The 21320-nt window shown below is 35.9% G+C and overlaps 1 long non-coding RNA gene across 2 annotated transcripts; it reads left to right on the top strand.

Annotated features, from left to right (window-relative positions):
- The first annotated feature begins 13 nt into the window (after nucleotides 1-13).
- Nucleotides 14-13573, top strand: LOC111930357 (uncharacterized). Of its 2 annotated transcripts, XR_002865146.2 has the most exons (3): nucleotides 14-4231; nucleotides 4337-4427; nucleotides 5141-13573. It is a non-coding gene; the product is annotated as an uncharacterized LOC111930357 (long non-coding RNA). The 2 variants fall into 2 exon arrangements; XR_015287646.1 differs by having other exon boundaries at nucleotides 14-4427.
- Nucleotides 13574-21320: the final 7747 nt, after the last annotated feature.

Raw genomic sequence — 21320 nt, forward strand, 5'->3', positions numbered from 1 at the left:
CCGGGCCGGGCCGGGCCGGGCCGCACCGCCACCGAACGGCGGCCGTGGCCTGCCAGGCGGCCCGGGCAGGAGCCAGCGCAGCGGCGACGGGTGGTTCCCCACGGCAGGGGGGCTTAGCTGAGCCGGCTCTGACCTCCCCACCTGGCCCAGGCAGTGGGCTGAGAGCCACCTCTTCCCCTGCCATCCCCGTTGGGCAGTACCGCATGAGGCAGAGGCGGCAGAGCCCGAGGAGAGTCGGGGATTTCCCTTGTTGGCAGGCAGCACGGTGGCCTCTGCCGGGCAGGGCAGAAAGCAGTGCCAGGGTAGCGGCAGCTCCCGCCTGGCTCCGGCTCCTCTGCCCGGCCGCTCCGGTCCAGCAGTGCCCGCGGGTTTGGGGAAGATGGAAGGGACAGGTTGCACCCACCTTTTCTCTAACCCAGCTTCCAGTTTCAGGTACAGTCTGTGTTAAGGAGGAACTCCCTGCCACCCAAAACCAGGACGAGTTACTCTTCCCAGCTCTTAGATCGGTGCAAGCCCCACCCGTTTGCACAAGCAGCATTCATGGTAGGGCAATATTCAGTCTAAAAAACCTCCTCTTGAAAATGTGCAAAGGCAGTGGAAATGTGAGCTGTAAATGTTTTAAATACCAACAGAAAGACTCTTAAGCTAGCTATATGTGCTACCTGTAGGTTTGTTTGACCTACTACAGGTAGTATGTTTGAAAATACTACATATGCGCTTGAAAATTCAATAGTTGATCTGATTTACAACTTGTTTCATTGCAAATTGATATTTTTTGACGAAAATTTATATGTGCAGTTGTTTTATTTTGATCCTGTCATAGTAGGACCCATTTTATTGTTCTCAGCTTGTTTCCAGCCTGGGAAGTACTGCAAGCTTCCCATGACCCCATGGCCTAGCCACCTTTTCTACACAGGAGTCAACACAGGAGAAACATACTAGAAGATCCTGCAGCCCTGCTTCACTGTTGAATCTGAGGTTAAGAGTGGACCCCCTTACTTCCTAAACTCCCAGTGGGAGCCTTAGGCATGGCTAATTCAAATCTTTCACTCAGACATGGTCAACGACTCATACCTTAAAGGATAAAAAAGAATACCTAAAGCACTCAACAGGACGGTCTTCCTTACACATTTGTGTCTTCTAGACAAGCTCAATTCTAAACCAATTTTCTTTTGTCTATTTCATCCATATAGTAAGTAATATAGTGAACCTTGCCATCAGACTTAAAGTTGTGCTTTTACAAATTCAAAATTTACAAATTTTGCTGATGTGTTTGATGGCAATTCTTTGAGCAACCTAAACCACCCATTCATTATACAGCTCTTCTGCAATTCCTCAGATAAGCAGAGCAGAGGTAGCAGTAACAATATTGAGAATTACATATCCTTGGTTTTCTCATGCTTGTGAAATCAAGTGATAGAGCTCATATGTCATGACTTATCTGCACCTCTACAACCTCTGTACAGATACAACTGTTTTTTCAAAAATAAAGCTTACAGTATTTTTTAGAAGTTGTAGGTTGCTGAGTAGCTGGTTTAGTGGGTCAACTGTGTTGAGTATACCTTTGTAATCAGAACAGATGAGGGCAGGATTTCTTTGGTGCTGTGTCAGCCAGTCGTATACAAATGCCATTTGTGAAAGGATTCAGTGGAAGCACATGATGTGATCCTGAGTACAGCCTGGCCTGTTGTGCTTACTGAAATGTCATCTATTTCATGATCCTTCCAGATCAGGGAATTGTTGTGCTGATGCCAGGGAAGGGAAAAAATCATTCACAGCAGTATCTGACCTCATACAGAGTGCATGCCTGGTTGCTAATCTGTACATGCTCAGGTGGAAAAACCACGGGAAGCTTAGGTTTTACTGCACCTGCACAGATCAATTCAACAGTACATGAACTGCCACCTCGAGCTTGCAGGGCGGGGAAAATGCATTTGCCACACACGGCTACACAGTTTATGCATCTGGCTATGTACAGGAAGAGGGCAGTCAGCAGAGGATGTCACTGTAGCATCGCATTATCAAAGCATCTCCAAGCTGCCCTCAAGGTACACTTGCTGTGATGTTACTTCTAATTGCTCTACATTGCCAGACTATGAAGGGTGAATAGAGGTCTTTGTATGTTCTCATGCACAGTATAGTTGAGCCTCCACTTCGATGTGTTTCTGAACCTGTGATCTTTTCAGTTTTCTGCATTGCATAGATGGTATTCTGTTTTATTCATCAGGAATAACATCCCCCACATAAAGTTTCTATTCCTTTCTGCTTTTCTCCATCTGTGATGTAACTGGTCCTTTTTTGAACGGTCCATTTATCTTTCTTCTTTGCAACAGAAGCAATTTTATGGTGCATATGTTTTAATTTTAAAAAAATTGAACAGCCAGCAGAGATTAATGCAGAATATATTTAAGCAATGGAGAATATTCTGTAAGTTTGTTTGACCTAGATGGTAGTAGTTTCCAGGTTAAAGCTGTTGACCTAAAATTTAGTTCCTGTATGTTTACAAAGAGAGTAGAACACAGGTGATTACAATGAGATGTTTACTGCTGGTTTTGTGAGGCAGATAGTGGAATATCATTTCTCATTCTATGATCAATATTGTGAAAAATAGATTGCTTGTCAATATGCTCAATAGCATAGTGTGTTTTGGTAAGGAGAAAAGAATAGATAAAAGCAAATAAAGAGTAAAAAGAAGTAGTCACTGGAAACTGGATAAAAAGTGTGACTGAAAGTTCAAATTTTCACTGTGAAAACAAGTAGCCATTAAAAAAAATAAACCATGAAAATGACAGGTAACTTTTTCTGATGTTTGCAATTTTAGACTGAGTGTTTACTCACAAGCTTTCTGGCCTCAGTACTGTGATAACGTCTTTGGTTTCCCAAGGTCAGAGTGGAAGACATCTGCCTTTAGCTGTTTATTATGTTCCTGATGGGATCCAGAAAAGACAGACCACATGAATTCAAGGACGTAAAGATAGTAATTTTTCTTTCTCCCTTGTAAGAAATGTATCTTTTCTCACAAGGAAAACATCATCTGTCTGGGAAGAAAGTGATTTGGCATAAATCCTTTGTGCCTTAGGTCAATTTTACACGTACACTTCTGCTGGACTCCATAAGCCGTTCAACACAGGAGCAGAAGCCTGTGGAAGAGTTCACTTTTCAAGCCACTACTAAAGAGAGCAACTTTTCGTCCATGAAAATTTATCTCTTCAGTGTGCAACAACAGATCAAATGTTAAATTAGGCAAAGGCACTTTGCTGTGGCTGATTCAGGCCAATACCCATTTTTGCATTCCTTCATCTTACACATTCCAAATCTACTCATACACCTCTATGCTAAAGCAGAAACCTCAGATTTTATGAAGAGTGGCTCTCATGTCTAGAGGTGGTTTACATATTCTTTATATAGACTTTGATTTTAACCTTGAGTATGCAGCCAAATCTGTTTATGTTAAGAATAAGTGAACATATCCTGTTTCTACAGTTAAATACAGACTGTGTTATTTGCATTCTTACTAAGCAGCAAAATGCGCTTTTTTAAAGGCACGTCTGCAAAAGTGAAAATATTTTTTCTTTCTGCTGTTTTCAGATGCTGAAATGGTGTTTAAAGTGGACTGCATGCTCCTGTAATTTCTCTCCTGAAACAACAAAAAAAAAAATAAAAATTGGAAACTAATTAACCAAGGGAAAAAGAGAAAAACCAACTGCTAAATGCAGTGGAATGAAATTTGGGAAGAAATGTGTAGACTTTTTTTCCTTTCCTTAATGAAAGGAAAAGATACTAGGAAAAAGGAAAAAGATACTAGGGTTGGAAATGCAAATGTCACTGAATCTGGGATTGGTATTGTGTTCGGGCTGAACTGGTAAGTAAAATGGAGCTGATATCTGAAATAGTGACAGCATAGTTTCACAGATAAGCTCCTGGGTATTTAGTTGGAGAGAAGCAGCAGATGTTAGCTGTACAACTGGTTAGGGATTTCCCGATAAGCTACTTATGTCCATGAGAAAATGATAACAATTCAAGATCTAAATGGTTGTTGTGAATACAGTAAATCTCCCATATTTTTTGTCTGTTGTTTTGGTTCTGTTGTTTTTCTAAAAAACAATGTTTCCAATTCTTGAAAATGCTTCATCATTTCTAAGTGGAAAGGAGTCTTATCTTCCATGACTTTCTACTAAATGTTGTAGGTAATGGAAACTCATTTGAAAACAGTGGGGAACATTTAAAAACAGTAAGCTTAATAATTTAAAATTCTAGTTTAAAAATTTAATACAACTTAATGGAGTATTTTTTACAAATGGATCACAAAAATCTCTGATTTTTTCTCTTTTCATAGCTTGGAAATGGAAGCTAAACTCTGCCCAGTGATAGACTTCCATAGTCAGCAGTTTTGCCAGCCTGAACCAAACTGATCATGAAAATAAAAGGTAGATAACATAAAATGGAATCTGAAATATTTCAGGATAAAGCATTTTTATGCCAAATATCTGCATACTTTGGTTTTTTTTGAGCAAGAAGTGCTTCTTTGAGAGGGAAAAGATTTCTTTGGTTTTCTTTATTCTCTGTGCACCAAACTGACCTCACAATACTTGAAAAATTCTGTCATAGGGCAGGCTCTGTTTATCCCAAAGTATGTATTGAGGATGTTTGTTGTGGCTTGATGATAGAATAACTGATGCATTCAGATAAGCATGAGTATCTTGGCATTGTTTGTGCATATTTGTACAAATTGTCCTCACTGGCTCTCTGGCTCTTAGGAGCACACTATGCCTGGAACATTGCTGCTTGAAGCTGCTGAGGCACTCTTCCCATTCTGGGGATGCTGAAGTGAAGTAGTTACTGTGCCTAAAGACACAGCTCAATCTTAATTCAGTAATTTCTTAATGGTACTTCTTGGGTGACTTCAGAACAGAGTATTTTCTTGAAATTAGATTGATAATCCCATTAGTAAAAGATGTATGCTATTGAAAATCAATTATACAGTATTTTAGTTATTTTTTATTATTATAACAAATTTCTTGTAGTACAATTCTCTAATTATTACATAAGAACATAGCCGATTAACAAACTTTATTCTTTTATGTATCAAGAGGGTATTGTAGCATTACTCAACACTAATATTTTTGTGGCTGTTGTCCAGGTCTCCTTGTCATTATCACTCAAGTTCTTCATCAGTACAAAAAGGACCTTCATCAGATCCTGGGAATGAAAATACTGCCACTGCAGAATCAGATGTGTGCATATTTTGATATTGATGTATATTTGATATTCAGGTATTGAGGCACGCTTTTGACCAGTAGGAATAGGTGTCATTGTCATAGTATTTCTGTGAGTGGGTACAGCCTGAAGAAAGAGTCTGTTGACTATCCATCAACAGCTGCGTCCAGAGCTTATGGAGCCAAAGAGAACAAGCAGAGTGGCCAAGAGAAAGGATAACAGAGTCTTAATTGTGAGCTAAGCAATGTTTGATAGTACACAAAGAACATAGGTTTGCAAGCAGTTTTAAAGTTGAGCTAGAAATTTATCTAACTGCTAGATATGTCTGAAATTATTACTGAATTTCTGCTCTGATATTTAAAAATATGCTAGCTGAGCTTGCAAGATTGATTGGTCTCTCTATGACTAGTTTTAACATGTTTTTTATGTGGTTTGATATTTTTATTTTATATTTATATATTCGCAACAATTTTTTTTTTTTTGTCCAATATAATTTGAATTAACGAAATTGTGGTTAACCTAAATTATATAATGATTTTTGCATGAATAATAAGACCATACACAGGTCCAGGTAAAACAGGTGGGATTCTTGAGACAAAGATATGAGATAATTGATAAGCACTGCTTCTGTGTTCTTAAGTGCAAGTTTCCTCACTTGTGATGATTTAATGAGTTAAGAGAGACTGTGTTTAGAAACAGAGAATCAATAGATTTCTTACCTAAATTATCATTGATCTTTTAATATTTATTGATGTTGGTTACTGCTGCTGCCTTGGTTTCACTGCGTGACACTGAAAAGCCAGAGCTAAGAATAACATTATGTGGCAACCTAGTATTTTACATAGGAGGAGAGAGGATGAAGAATGGAATGGTGCAAGAGATCACAGGGAAACTGGAGGAGGAAGATAAAAATGGAAAGAGAGAAGATTCACAGAAAAAAAAAAAATTATTGCAAGAAGTACGACAGTTGTACATCATAGTTTCTTACTTGAAAACGTTCAGATTTAAAAATTTGATCCTAGCGGTTGAGCAGAGTCTGTTTTACCATAACTAAAACTTTATTTTCCTTTCATTTACAGTCACTGCCTTGCTGTGTTAACTTTACGTTATTGTAGCTTTTCAGTTTGGGATTCAAATTAAAAAATATTCCATTTCATTTTAATATTCAGCTCATGAAAGACTGGTAAACACACTACGTACTGTACAAATGCTAAAAGTTGTTCCTTACAAGTCTTGTAAATAATGAAAGTTCACTCTTACACCAATTGCATCACATGTTTATTTAGGATAACCTCATAGAACTAAATACACTCAGAAAACAAAAACTCTGTTCTTGTATCTTACTCCAACATAAAAAAAAGAAATGTAAAAAAGACTTAGTGGGTGAACTTCTTCAAGTAATAAAAGGCCCTTTTATTTAAACCATAATTTAGGCTTAATCACAGGGAGAAAAAAGTGTGTCTTTTCTCTGCCATAATAGACAAACGTCTCAACATGAAGCTCTACACAATGCTGCAGCATTGTCACCCTGGGTTAAATAAACAAGGCAATCATAAGATAGAGTAGAAAGACATTTCAAACAGATTTCTAACTGTGTTTGATTATACTTAAATTTAATGGATCTTGACACGATGAAGCATGTGAAGAGAGTCTTAAAAGTAACTTGATTAGAATAAGGTTTTTTGGCGATACAAAAGAATATAACAATGTGAACTTAGAAGTATAGATAGACAAACAAAAAAATCAAAAAATACATAATTAATCTGATTTTGATCATGGTTTATATTATCCAGAATAAAGGATTTTTTAAGGAAAAAAAAATTATATTTAAAAAAAAAAACTGCATGTGGAAATCAAATACAGAAATAAGTAACATTTTTTCATATTTTCCCTTTGAGTTTCACAAAGAAAGTGGACAAATTTGTATGGATATCTTCCAAACATGAGTTCTATATGTTCATCCTATGCCACGTGAATACACCTCTGTTTCTGAAGCATATTTTTACAGCAGCTCTACAAAGCAGAGCGAAACTAGTGTTTCCATATGGAGTGCTGTGGAATGAAGGGTAAACACTAATGATACTTTGTGAAAACAAAGGTATGCAGTCTTGATTTAAACATAGTATACATTTAAGAGTTACACTTTTGCAGCTAGCCAGCTGAGACGTAAATTAATTTATTTAAAGCTAAATCTCATACCAGTGCTCTGTGCTTTACAGCTGAGAAAATTTCTCATAAATTATGGACCCCACTGTTCTGTAATAGAGCAGGGAATTGAATTTAGGTATGACCAGTATCAAATTAACTCAATAACCACTTGCCCCCTGCCTAGAAAGAAAGGAAATGCCCTCCTCTGAGGAGGAGATTGGGCATGTACGTGTGTGTGTTGGGGCAAAACTTCAGCTGCTGTTTTCCATTCAGACTTGAGCGCACAGCATTGCAGAGATCTCTTCATAAATCTCTGCATACACATGTTACAAGTCAGAGCTTTATAATAAACCTGATTTGAGAAATTTGATGAAATAATAGTTTTACATAATTCTGTATCTTCCTTCTTTAAGACACTGAGATGTGAAAGTCCTCCCAGATGTAGCAAAGTACAGGCATTTGTCTAAAGCTTGGTTCATTAGGATTCTAGGTGGTCCTGTTTGGCTGGTCCATATTAATTGCAGCAATGACATTTGGGGTCAGGGGATCACGAAATGGCCAGTCTGTATTGCTTTGACCTGATCTCAGGTGATGTGGTGTAGGAAATAGTTAATTATATTTTTTCAGTGACTCACATCTTTAATATAAGGGTGATTGATCTTTGTGCACTGTAGACCCTTGCAGCTGTTTCTCATCATAAGATTCCCCCTTCGTATTCACCACAACACTTAAACACATTCAGTTGCGTTTATAAATTATGTGAAGCCTCCACCAGCAGCATGGTGTCTCAAAGTAAGCAAATATAAAGCATACAGGTACAAAGCTCTGCGGGAAACTGTAGGGACCTCGAAGGAAAAAGAAAGAAGCAAATTATCAGAAAACTTCTTTTTCTCATTTCAATCAACCCAAATTCCCCCTCCTCATGGGTTTAAATTATAGAATATATTACCTTTTTGGGCATTTTGCAATAGACAACTCATACAAACCAGGAACTGAAAACATCAGCTATTAATATAAAGATTTGAAGTACATTTAGTATATAGCACCTCGTTAAATTGAGTCAGTAGTTGGTAGATTACAGTGGTGCTTTCCAGTGAAAAATTATCTGTTTTTCCAAAAGCCAAAATAATTCAGTGTGGAATGCTATATATATTATATGCATTACAAATATTTATGTTAATTCAAGAGGATATAAAAAGTGTAGGGAAGCTGGGAACTTGAATGTTATGTTTCTCACAGCACCTGTCACTTCACTGTAGCCAGCAGCATATCCTTGCAGCATTGATCTAATAAAATTCAATGCCTCTGCAAAGGGGCACAATGCCAATGGCTGTGAGAACCTCAATTTTATATTTCCTGAGTCTGACATATTTAAATTTTCATCTATAACACTAGATTAAATTAAATCTATGTTGAATATATGGTAAGAAACTGGATTAAGCTCTGAATTCTCTAGTTAACACTCACAAAGTGCTTCTTGTAATGATATCACTTGGATTATTTATCCTGTACACTGTTCATGAAGATAGATGTTCAACTTTTCCGCCAGAACTCTTTGTCAAAAGTTTATTCTGCCTGGGATAAAGTTCAGCTGTTGTCACAGAAGTGTTTCATTGCAAAGGCCTGAGACCACTTCCCTTATTCCTTTCAGGAACACAATAACAAATGTTTGGAGGGATAGGAATCACATGATGTTCACAACCATTATCCAACAGATTGTTATTTGCAGAGGAGAGACAGGGTTTTATTACCATTTTGAAAATGTAGTTTCAAAGTTTTAGGGTCTATAGAATTATATTTTCTTTTTAAGTCTCACTACATTGAAAACTCTACATGAATATTAGACAGGGATTTAAAAAATATTTCTTAAATTTATTTTAAACTTTAAATAAATTTTCATTGATATGCATACCCGTTCTGTTCTTTTTCCACAGGACTATGTATTTTTAATGACAAAAATATTCACAGACGATCAATAACAATCATAGTCATATGTGCATGTAATATAATTTACAATAAATTCATCCAGTTAGGGTTTATCTTAGGTATCACACTTAAGCAAGAAGTATGGATAACAAATTTTAAAGTCTATTCATGATAAACAGATGTTTAAGAAGTAGCTTAAAAAGAACCATTAGGTGATCTTGGCTAAAGAATAGATTTGACTTAACTGTAGTCTGCTTAAAGACATTGTCCACAGACAAAAATCTTACTGCAAAGGAAAAAAAAACAATTTTTAACTTCTTTGAGATCTTGTAAATTTTCTACACTGGAAAACTGTAGCTTTTATACCAACGTGATTCTTCTCATATGAGATTCTGGTGTTTATGTATATAGTACACTTTCGATGCTAAAGATTTCAAAAGTTCTAAGCATTCTTTCTGCTTCAACTGGATGCCTTGACTCTTCTAATTCAAATATACATATTGCAAAGAACAGCCTACTCAGGGTAGCATTTGTCTGGCAATTTGTTCTATAAATTCACTGATTCACTTCCAGTGAATTAAACTGTAGATATACAGTATAAAATTAAGAACCACCATATATTTTGATCAAAAGATATGGGTTGCTTTGCATCAAAAACCTCCATAGTACTGGTATTGTTCTGCCTTGGGGGAAATGTTGGTTAGAAATAAGAAATTATAATGAAAGAATACCAATCATCTGTTTTGCAACACTCACTCATATAACTTTTACATGAAGTTCTTAACTAAATATTTAATTATTTTTGACCATGCCCTGACCAAAACAGAAGGTACAATTTGTGATCTGTCCCAGTTCTCAAGCATAATTAAAAAAACAGCATTGAAACATGTGGACTGAAAAATTATTGTAATAGAAATATTCAACTATGTCACATTTCAGCCAGTGACACTTGAGACTCTATAATAGACACTGAAAAATTTGTTAGCATGGCTCACAGCAAGAATTGCCTTAATGCAATGGCAGCTGGATATAGTTATCCTGGAAAATTTGAAGATTTAATTAGTTACAGTGAGGTGAAGGCAAAATAATAGGTTAGTTTATGTGCAAAATCTGCAGATTCTAGGTTTATGTCAGAGTACTATGACCTACAAACAATTAACTACACTTTAATGTAAGAAGTAGTTTCACTGACTTTAGTTTTCAAGCAGTTAAATCAAAATTAAGACTATTATTTTCTCTTATATTTGCTCCAAGCCTTTATAACACGATCACTTCCCTAAGTTAGAGGAGTGTTACTCAGTACTGAAGAGACTGTTAAGCCAACATCTGTTTCACAGCAAAATCCATGATGATGTGGTGATTAAGGGAGATAGGCTTTGTGTTCTCAGAGAATAAATGCATGGCCAGGATCCTTGGTGGTGATTGTATCCTCATGCCTGTATTGGGTTTGTGTATTTGCTATTTGTATATCTGTATTTGGTAGTGAGGGGTCTACAGGTGTTGCTTCTGTAAGAAGCTCCTAGAGGAATGCCAGCCATCTCCAGGACAGACCCACTGCTGGCCAAAGCCGAGCCCAGCAATGACAGTGGAGGCACCTCTGTGAAAACATAGTTAGGAATGGGGGGCAAAACCTGCACACCACCAACAGAAGTCAGAAGAGAGGAGTGAGGACATATGAAAGGAACAACTCTGCAGACACCCAGATGAGTGAAGGGGAATGTGCCCCAAAGCAGAGACTCCCCTGCAGCCCATGGTGAAGGCCATGGTGAGTCAGGCTGTGCCTCTGCAGCCCATGGGGGTCCACAGTGAGTAGAAATCCACCTGTTGATCATGGAGATGGTCACACCACACTGAAACAGATGGATGTGTCCACAGTAGGCACTAATTTTCCCAAGCCTATTTTGCCTGTCATAGTAACTGTCTCTCACTGTCCTTATCTTGACCCACAAGCCTTCCCTTATATTCTTTCTTTGTGCAGCTGAGGAGGGAAGTGATAGAGAAGCTGTGTGGGCATCTGGTGTCTAGCTATGGTCAGCTCATCACACCCTTCAAATGCCTCTTTTCTTCATTCTGCTTCATTTTTCCACAAAAAAAACCCAAAAAACCATTAAAATCTTTCAGGACTGAAAATATTTGTCCTCATTTTTTGCTCATATATAAAATTTCAGTCATTGTAATATCAAGAAAAGTATTCCCTTTACTCCCTCTTAAAAGCATCTCTGTTCTGGAGAAGTTTGACAGTGATTTCAGACACAATTGAATTAATAAGATCCCAGATATCTAAGGCCATCCACGTTAAGTTAGTTTATATCTGATTTTTTTACTTCAGTGTTCCTTCTCTTTTTCAGTGCTATTGAAAAGTTATCCAAAATCCTGTATCTGGTCCACACAGCTACTGAACAACTTTACATTCTTCCTCTTTAACTTTTTGAACTCATCAAATTAGAGATACATTTGCCTATTCAGTGTTTTTCAATGCACTTAGTAAAGGCTCCTATAAGTGAATTATTTTAGGTGTTTTATATAGTCAGTGGTGAGAGAGGCACTCTGTTTTATGAGCTAACTAAGCGTCTGGGGCTTCTTGTCTCTCTCCATTGTCTATATAGGCACATTGAATAAACACATTCTCCAGGCCCATATTCTGCTATCATTGTTTGGGGAATTTCTGCCAGCTCATTCATGCTTTTTTTTAAAAAAAAATTAGTGTTTTCAAAGTGGCCTTGTTAGTCTGGTCACATTCTCAGTTTCAGAGAGAGTTAGCTGCTGTTTTTCAAATAATGATTTTGAAAACTCCAGTAAATGTCCACTTCAGAACCGTTTTTCCTTATAATTCAATGACCTAATTTCCGAAGACTGATGGCTACCACTTCCATGCATGTGTTTGTGATTAGATTTTTTGGCTTAAACATCTAGAGAGCAGGAAACTTGTTTTTGACATCTACATGTAAACAAGAAGCCCTGGGCTGCTTTACAGCTCTGGGCAGAGCTTCTAGAGGTAGTGATACTCTCTGCTGCATTTGTCACAGAACAGGGAGGAAAAATGATTAGGCTAGGCCCATTTCCACCACACTTGTGTAGCAGCCTGGAACATTTCAGTTAAAGGACTTTGTTTGGAGGGGAAAAATACCTTTATTATGCTCTGCTGACAGAACAGGTGACAAAGGACTGAACTCAATATTTCAGCGGAAAGACGGCAGTAAAACTGTTTGTGTGGTTTTTCAGTAAAAGGATTCAAAATGCTGGCAATCATGATTTGTGGGTTACTCAGGGTTTGGCTTTTGCATCTCTTTTGGTGGGGGTTGTGGTTATTTGGGGTTTTTTTTTATCCCTAGATTGCTAGTAACACTGAACAGTATCCCACTGCAGCTTATTGAAACTACACAGACAAGGTAATTTCTGGGCTTTTTTTATTATTGGGTGGAAGGGGGTTTCTCAATTTTCAGGAATTTTAAAATCTCATAATATTTACTGAAAATTTACATGGCAGTATAATTACATTGAAGTACACAGGATATTACATAAATTAATTTGCATTCAGATACTCCTGTTCTCTTTTGCATTAGTCTTTGTCATGTACATCTTCTGTGGGGCTCACTGCTTTATATGCTAGTGACATATTGAAGCTTTGCATTACAGGAGAATTTTGCAATTTTTTGATGGTAATATGAAAAAGAATAAAATTGTGATTGAAATTAGTTCCTCAGAAATATTTTGCAGTTGATAATCAAACAAAGGAGAAGAATTCAGGGTACATTTACTGCTACCATGCTGCAAGAGGAGTATATAAAAAAAAGTTATTGTTGTATAGTGTTATCCCTAAATACGCATTCAAAGCTTTAGTTCTAGATCTGTTTGACATATTTAGAGCATGTGACAAGATCTTCAAAAATTTTCCACTTTCTCAACTAGCCTTCAACACTTGTGAAATAAACTGACTACAGAGTGCCATGTTAAAGCTCCATTCTCTCTTTTTTTAACAGTAATATGTTCACAGGGAATAGATTCAAGGCTCTGGACTGAATTGGGCTGACAAAGCCTTGCAATATTATTAGGTAGTGAACATTGTTTGTTTTGGCCTACTTCCTGAAGTCTTTTGTTCTTTTATTTCTCACCTTTTTTTTCTGTATTTTCAGGGACAGATTATTTTTCCCAAGTGAAGTCAAATGATGAAAGATATGGAAGATGGCTGAGGATAATACTGCTACTTAGTTCTAATGAAAAATCATGTCCTTTCATCATCATTGAATGTCTTTATTATCCAAAAATAAAACTCTGCTTTTCACATTTGAGTGGTGTCCTTTTGTTATTTTGCATAGCCTGTATGTAACATGTATATGCAGTAACACATTTAAGTAAAAACTGATTAGCTAGAATTTTTTATGATATGTGCAAGCTCATTTTTTTATCTAAAGAAACTCCACTTTTAAAAAGCTACTATTGGTTTCACATTCTTGTAGAAGTGGCTGCTTCTGAGGACTTAAGCAGTTGCAGTGGATGTGATACCTATATTTTTTATTGTACTTATAATTAGAGGAAACCTCTCAATGTTTTTTAAAATAATGTATCTGAAGGTGATTAATTAAGTGATTATATTGCATCTTATGTCTATGTGTGTGAGGGGGATGGCAAAATGTATTGCAAAAAATGAAATGCTGCAGAATTCCAAGCTTGGAAGCAGCTTTCTGTTCTGATTGTTAACTGGGGCATGGCAGCCCTGACAAAGATTGTAACTCCTAAGCACAAAGGCAAAATTTTTGTACTCTTGATAAATAAATAAGGTTGCATTAAAGTCATAATTGTCTTCACTAAAAATCACTCTCCTACTCAAATCAAAACAACTCTTGTGATCCAAGTTATGATCTCAGTGCAATGGCCAAGACAGGAAATAGGCAGAGTGCAGATGAAACACGGGGAAAGGTATGAGAAGTGGGTGGCTTTTGAGAGCTTTGGCTACCTTGTGCTTTCTATGAACACATATTAAATGCTGACCTAGTTATCATCAAGGTTTTCAAGGCTGCTTCTCTGTTCTCTGTGTCATACAACTTCATTTAATTTATTAATTTCACTGAAGGCTTTCATGTTTGGCACCTGCATGAGAATTTATTTTGTTTTATTTTGTGATTCAGCCAAAACTAATTGCATGGTTTCCAAGAACAACGCTGAGGAAAAAACTTTCCTGATCTTTTCCTTGAAAAACTTTGCAACTCACATATTTATAAGCAGAAGAGAAGACTTGGAAGCATTTTATGCATAAAAAATATCTTCCTGTTTCTTTAAAATAGAAAAATTGTTAAGATAACGGGATTTTAGTGAATGTCACTTTCTACATGCTCACTAGATGTGTTTTGTAATTGATTCCAACATTGCTTGTGTCTCTCACACCTCTTACTAGTGACAAGATTGGGCTTTTGCCATCTTCACTGTGGAACCGAGCAGGCAAACTTCAGAGTACATGACAAAAGCCAGGTTTCCTTGCATGAGCTTCTTCATGTAGGGAGAGAGTTGATATTAGGCTCTGGACTGAGGAGCACAGCAGGTATTGATGTGTTCATGATCATCTATTATTGGTTTATTTCATGGTATGGTGTAATGCCTTGTTTTGTGATTTGCAGGCAACAGAAATAAGGAAAACATCTCATTCAAGTCTGGCGTCTTAGAACTTAGATGTGAAGGGACTCAGACCTCCTGAGTCTAGAAGAAACAGTGATGGCAGGGAAAAGGTGTCTGACTCTGGAACATTGAAGATGGGCAATGAATTACTGAAACAACAATGAAGTCAAAATTCATTACTTAGGAATATTGAAAAAAAAAGATACCAGTACATTGTTTTCAGGGAAGTTTGGAGAAGGGAAAAGAACTACTAAAGGTGATTTAGCCTGACTTGGAATGTGGAGGAAGGAGTGAAATAGTCTGGCAGATAGTTGGACAAAAGAAGCCAGGAGGAATGGAAAGAAAAGCCAGTTGGATGGAAAGAAAACAAGAAGGAAAAGCAGTGAATGCCAGTATTGATTAGAGGACAGAAGAGTTTACTAAGCACAAAGAAAAACTGTCTGAAATCTCATGAGAGGTGGCTGGGGGACATGAGGTGCAAGACAGGAAATAGGCAGCATAATTAATATTCACATTGTGGTTCTGAAATGAGAAACCAAGGGCAGTGAACATGCTGCTGGGGTTACTCTACTCCTTTCAGTGCTGTGTGACCAAACAGTGGACAACTACAGAAAATGACTATAAAGTAGGTGCCGTTCTCTTTTGTGCAGAAGATGGAATGAGGCATGGAATAGAAAGAACACAAGATATGATTTGATTATGATGATGGGGAAACCTGCCTGAAAAATTCTATTTAGATGTTGATTTTAATGGCAGTTTGTGTGTTATATTAGTCTTTTTCTTTAAACCATCTGTCTCAGAAATTCTCACTAGGTATGCAATTATCTTGGTTTGCATTCAGCTTGCACTCATGACTGAAAAAAAATTTAATAAAATATATTTTTGATATATTTATACTATTATAATGCTTAACATGTACCACCACTTACAAAAACCATCAAAAAATCCAATGAACGTTTCCAAATACATGTGACCTTAATTTCAAAGCATCTGTTTCCTGCTTTCCAAAACAGAGATGATATCAGAAAGCCAACTAACCAAAACTTGGTCAAGAAGAGGTGGCATTGGTGACACTATTAAGCCAAATAGCATGCAAAAAAACACAGGAATTAATAAGATAGGCTTCAGAGTAGTTTGAAGCAATGTGCAATGAACAAGGCATGGAGTCATATACTGAGCAATGAAAAGAATATGAAAGGTTTTGTCCCTAATCTGTAAATGAATATTAGCTGTTCTGTGCTCTGAGAGAGGAGGAAGTCCTCTGCTTCAAGCAGGATTTTATAACTCAGTCTTACAGTAAAAAAAAGATCATCATTTCGTGTGTGTGTGTGTGTGTTTTTATCTTGGTTTAACCAACAATCTTACTGCTTGAATCCCTAAATTTATAAATGCGTGACAGTCATAACATGGTCCTTGGTTTGGCAGTGACACATAACAGGAAACTGAAAATTCCATTATGAAAAAATACAATAATTGCTTTAGAAAGAGGAAGATTTATAAAAAAGAAAAAAAAATCAAGACTTTTAAGTTCCTATTTTCGATTGCCATTTGTGGCTTTTAATTTATTTTGAATATTATTCTGAACATTCCAGTTCTCTATGCATGTTGTTTGGTGTGTTCTTTCTATTTTTATAAATTTATAATTTGTTTTCAGTATTTAATGTGTTTATATTAAACATTTCTTTTCATCTTGGTGTATCTTCCAAAGTGATATTAAATGTAAAAATGCACACATATGGAAAAAGTTGCATTATAAGTAAAATTTCCCAGACAATAGCATTTTATTGTTTAAAAAGTTAGTTTTATGACTTTATAAAAGTTTGAAGTAGTATACCTGCCATCTACTGGAAGTACAAGGACAATGCATTTAAGTTGTATCATGTTAACTGTTCAGCCAATACATGCATCATTCTACTACTCTATTACTTGACTTTTTTCAGTAAAAAAGTTTTTAATTTACTTAAACATGCATTATTTAATTTATTGCTTTCTTTAGAAATAGAAGTCTTAAAATTTAACTCAGGCTTTCAACTACTCAAATTTACAGATTGTTAATTAATTTTAAATTATTCTAAACAAATATTAAGAGTCAAGTGTAAGAAAAATCTTTGCTGTCTTTCCTGACCCATTCCTCATGACCATCCATTTCATAATATGTACTATGTGTACAACTGGATGTGGACAAATAATTTTCAGATACTTATTTTAATAATTCTTTAGAGAAGAGTAGTTATAGTATTTTAAAATTACACTTACATAATCAAGTGGTCTTGTTGTTATTAAAGTGATTTTATTCTGATGCAGGTCTCATTTTTAAGAGACTGGTAAATTACATTAAGTTTATTTTCATCTCTTCTTGACTTTTAGTTCTGGTCCCATAAATCACAGTAATTTCTTTCCAGCATAGTCACTTGGGCTGCTTAAAAATCAGAAAGTCATTAAAATGTAAAGATGTGTATTAACCTTTGTTGCCACTGGATTTGGGATGGTCTTACTAAAACACCATTTGATTTGGTTTACTAATTCCAAAGCACTTGGAACAGAAATAAAAAAAAAAATATTAGCTACAGTTCCTAAGAAATAAGACTTCCCAAGGTCCATTTTGATATGAGAAACAATATTTTGCCTGCATATTAACAAAAAAGGCTAGTACCAATTATTTGGTAGGCTGGGTTTCCATCAGATCAAACTGAGAAAAGGAAGAGAAATAATTGTCTATCTACCTTTTTCAAATCTATAGTTAAACAAACCATGACAAGCCTGAAAGGAAAACAAAGAAGGTCACCATTTGTCATCGAGGAAGTTTTGCTGAATTCCTAAAAGATTATTATGGAAACAAACCTTTTCAGCCCTGGGAAGGTTCTTTTATAAGACTATAATACTGAATACCATTTAATTTTGGGTAACACTGACTTTTATTGTCCATTATTAAGGTACTCTGAGAGTATCAAATTCTGCATAATTTATGGTTAAAATTGTCATGTTTTTCTATAACTGTTGCTAAGGAAGAAATTTTATATATTTGTTCTTCTATGTTTTCTTTCTTTTAGTTTAATTACCTATATCAGTATACTTTATCACTTTACTAAAGAAAGAATGAATAAGTAGTAAAATTAATTTTCAGCCTCTCGAAAATTAAATTTTTTCTTTCTCACACTGGGATAGAAAATATTTGAAAACTCTGTGCCATTAGCAGACAGAGTTGGATAGTAGTTACTCTCACTGGAAAGTATAAATGCTTTAGGCAAAGAAGATCTTGAACTTTTGCCTTCTGTTTGAACTGTATATGTACTAGCTTAATTTTGGAAGCATACACAGGGCCTGGATTCAATATTAGTTATTTTCTTATTGAAGTAATTTTTATTTGTTTATAAAAATAAACTCATTTATTGTGAAATATAAATGCACTTTAATAGCGTCATTTATTAATAAAATATGCAAAAATATCCTTTTGAATAATGGCAAACTTCCTTAATCTGAGAGAGGCAGTTCAGCCCCAAGCTGAGGCTGGGATTCCTCTGTGCAAAGCTAACCACATGCAGCCAAACATCTGTAGACCACAGACATCTGAGATACCATTTTCACAAATGCTTTGTATGCTCCCCTGATGACCTCTAACTCCAAACTCCATTGTAAGGTATTCCTTACAATTTTAGTAGCCCTAAATTTAGTACAATTTTGGGTAGACCTAAGGCTGTTAGGCTTCTCAGTATGAGCTGGACACTTTTTACCTTTTTTCTCTGCACATTCTCAGAGAAAGATAGGTCACATAAGTGATCTTCATATTTTCCAGAAATATTTTTTTTCTCTCTCTTATTCTCTTTAGAGAATAAAAATTGAAGGGCAATAGAAGGGATTTTGTTTATGGATGTTTTCCCCAGATCTCCATAGCTCGAGGCTAGACCTGGTTAACCATTACCAGTTTAAATTAAACACCTCACATGCATAATGAAAAACAGGTCTCTTGTGTTGCTGCTGAAACAGAATGGTTCCTTTATTCCATATGTGCTTTGATAGTATTCCAAATTCATCTTTCTGCATTTAGATAGGTTAAATGGTGCCTGAAGGATGTTTTGCACATTATTCAGCGATGCGGGTAGGCCACAGCAAAAGAGGAAATATTAAAATATGATTGTCTTTTTTAAGGAAACATCATCCCAAGTTTAGTATCCAAGTGGAGCAGACATATGCTCGTTCTGCATTTCCCAGTCAGAGCTGCTCTTTTACTTGTCAGGCAGATTTCTGTTCTATTGGCTTCCCACAGATGTGCACCTTCTGCCACCTGCTAGAAAAAGGCTCACCACTATCTCTTCAAGGGATTCCCCACAAATACTCTGTAAAAGTTCTGCAATCACTTTGTTCTATTAATGTCTGAAGCTATTTTTTCATCATGGAGACCTACAGTGTGAGATGTTTCCAAGCATGCAAGGATTTTACCAGTTCGATTTACTGAAATCAGAGGAGAAACACAACAAAATGCTTCCATTAACTTCATGCGTGCAAATTTTTATTTCTTCTGAGCTAAAATTATTTTTTTTTCCTTCCCATTCAGCATTCTAGGTTGGTCTTTGGGGTTGGATTCCAGGGAAAAAAATCAGAAGAAAAAACCCATAGTTTTGGTTTTATGCTATAACACTGTAATTCTCAATGGGTTTTGCTAAGTTACTTAGCCAACTAATTTAAAAAAAAAAAAAAAAAGATATTTCTTAAGGTCACCACAGATTAACTCCTTTTTAAAATATCTTTTTATTTCAAGGAGTTGTCTAACAATATTTCCTCAACAAATATTGTTATTACTTAATGTAACTATCAAAACAGCATGAAGATCTTCAATGTTAATCTTGTTTTCTTGGGAAAGAATTTGGAGCAATGTGACAGGATTCCCTTTAACCATTTCAGTTAGTGATAATCCACCTATTATTTTTTTTTCTTTTTACACAGGTTTTCTGTGTTAAACCTTCACAAGATAGAGATTTTTGGTATCTTTTTTTAATAGAGGAAGTTAAAAATTAAAAATTGATTTATTCAGCAAGGTATTCTACTAGAATGAGCTCTGTATTTGCTGGAATGTATGATCACACTATTTTATAAATTTTAAATGCCTGGAGGAACCTTAAGAGCACACTGCTGAGAAATCTGCTACCTGCACTGCATGACTTCATTTCTCATCCTCAACTGAAGATCTGAAAACTTCTCTGAAAGTTACAAAAATACAAAAAGATACTTAAAATGAGGTCGGTCAAATTAAAAAGAAAAAGAAAACAAAAACCAGCAAAAACTCCAACAAAATAGAAGTGCTACTTTTAAAATGTTCCTGGAAGAATTCAGTGAATATTTCAAAGTCATAATTTAGTGAGCAAGTTGTATGCAAGAGATATGATAAACAGATTAAAGGATACTGTAGTAGGCTAAGCCAGATTTTGGCCTCACAGTTATGCTTATAGAATAAGCATTCTGGGGTGGCTCTACAGAAAAGATTTTCTTGAGTTACCCAGTAGAACATAATCAGCCTTGTCTTTGATTTCCTCCTGTTGAGACCATTCAGAGCCAGATGCACTTCTGTCTGGTATGTGCTATCTAAGAGACGATAAATGGGTAAAATCATATTGATTCCATGAACACATTTCACCAACTGGAGTCACTGATAAATGATAAAAAAAGATTAATGATTGCTAAATCGTTTATGGAACTAACAATGTCACCCTGGAACAGCTGCATTTACCTGGTTAATAAAAGGGCCTAGAAGAGAAGTGAGAAGAAGCCAGATGGTTATGGTTGAACACAACATGAAGCCTGTATTGCCAAACTGATCTTCCAGCCTACCCATACATGTGTGACTTTGAGCACACCAGTTAATCTTTTGTAAGCTCCATCTTTGTACTATCAGTGATGATGATATTTTTCCTATCTCTCTGGAGTTTCTGGGGGAAGTTTGTGGTAAAAAGTTCTATAAGAAAATTACAAATAAAAAATTTAAAAATGTTATGTGTCACAAGTAAGTGGTGATCTTTTATACATTTCTGTCTAAAGCATTTTTTAAAAATCAAGCATAAAAATATTACCTGGATAATCATGTTTTGAGTAAATAATTTACCTGTCTATGCTCATTAATCACCACCTTAGTTGCTAGCCAAAATTTCAGGTTTAAAATTGATTATCATTTAAAGTATTTAGTAATGTGTGTCACTTAATACCAAAAACTGAAAAGGAACTTAATGCTTTTTCTGCAAGTTGTATCTGGTGTCCTGGAAAACCAATTCCTTGTTCAAAAAAAAAACATTTCATGCAGAAATAAGATTTCTTTCAGCAGTAGTGTATCTAAGATGAAGGACACTTTCCATCTCTGTGTTTTGTTGGGTACCTAAGAATAACAGACACCCAGGATCTGAGCTACATGTGAGCTTTTACAGAGAAACACC

Source organism: Cyanistes caeruleus, chromosome 6 (assembly GCF_971803275.1).
Source record: "Cyanistes caeruleus chromosome 6, bCyaCae1.hap1.1, whole genome shotgun sequence".
Lineage (NCBI taxonomy): Eukaryota > Metazoa > Chordata > Aves > Passeriformes > Paridae > Cyanistes > Cyanistes caeruleus.